Below are 1,637 nucleotides of genomic sequence, written 5' to 3'. Positions count from 1 at the left end.
TTTATTTTATTTTATTTTATTTTATTTTGTTATATTTTATATCGTTTAACTTTTCTTTATTTTAGTAAATATAAAAAAATGATAATAGTATTTTTCACTTTGTAGAAATTCAATGGAAACTCTCCCTTTGAAGACAGGAACGATCCAATTTGAATTTACTTTAATCGTCGCACTCCAACTAATTACTGCTACTCGCTACTTTAGTGCAAAAATAAATTCACTCGAAATTTGAACTTCTCTTTATGCAACTGCACACTATCTGCTTTCAATTGCAATTACTTGGAATGGTTTATTTATTTGATTATACATACATACTTACACATATTACGCATATATTTTTCACATAAACTCGTATACTTACAGGTATAAATAACACTAGTAAACTTTTAGAAGACATGACATTAACGCTACTTTCACTCGTTCGCCACTCGTGGACTGCGCAGCTTTAATCACAGCAATATGCTCTTCTATAAACGATGTATCAGCGCACAAAAACAACATTTCACATTTGCCAACTGAACAACACACTCTCTTTGCCAAAAAGCATATATTTTTAAGAATTGTGGTTTCGATTTTTTAAACAAATTAAAATATTTACGCTAACTACTTTTAAACCGCCCACTTACTCGTTGGAAAATACGGAAACTAACGAAAAGAACTGGAAATCGAATACATGGTTGTATTCGAGTCATAAAATGTAAAAAAATATTTAGCCCGATTACATAATACACATACATAATTAGTATTATGATAGTTTTAGGTCCTAAAATGTAGATTGTGAAAGAAAATTAAAAATTGTTTTACTCAAACTTTATATATTTTAATTTTTTAATTAATTTCATTTCATTGTACAATTAAATTTATTAATGCGAAATTATTTTCTGCAATTCATTTCCACCCTCTGTTTAAAATACTTACCTTCCAGTGTAATTACCACTCTGTATCCGCTTCCCAGCTGTTTTAGTTAGTTTCCGCGTTTTTAAACGAGTGTACCGCCAATGTAATTGTGAAAATGGCGATAGTACTTTCTTTATATAACATAAAGTTTAGGGTAAAAAGTATATGTAGCGATTATCATATCGGGAGTATATTTACATTTGTATATGCAAAGCATGCTCACTTCTTACAAATTAGATAAGTTTCTAATTTCCATTATATGATAAGCTAATACATATACATATGTACATGTTTTACTAAGAAATTAAAGTCTTAAAGTGTTTTTTGTGCAGCATATTTCTTAAAGGAAAAGAAAGTAAGCAAAATGGTTATGTGAAAAGTAAGCCCCCTTTGGGCATGTTGCCAAGAAAGGCATTAGAAGGAGAGAGCAATCAAATTCTTGTGTAATATAGTGCATAAAAGTGTTTACAGCGAAATAAATATGCTAAAATAAGCAAAATATATTAAATTTATAATATTAATAATCTCTATGACCAAACGCAGAAGCAATTTGGAACAATTCTGGAATACAGAAACTTATTTCGTATGCTTTTAGGTGGTGAGTGCCATAAATAATATTTGTTTTGTAAATTATTCTAAAATAAGTGTACTCTAATACTTGTATATGCATTTGATATTATTAACTGCAAGAAAGTACAATAATTACATAATACCATGCAATTGCATTAAAAGCCTTCAAA

Source organism: Bactrocera tryoni, chromosome 1, assembly GCF_016617805.1.
Source record: "Bactrocera tryoni isolate S06 chromosome 1, CSIRO_BtryS06_freeze2, whole genome shotgun sequence".
In the NCBI taxonomy this organism is placed as follows: Eukaryota; Metazoa; Arthropoda; class Insecta; order Diptera; family Tephritidae; genus Bactrocera; species Bactrocera tryoni.
This window is presented reverse-complemented; position numbering follows the sequence as displayed.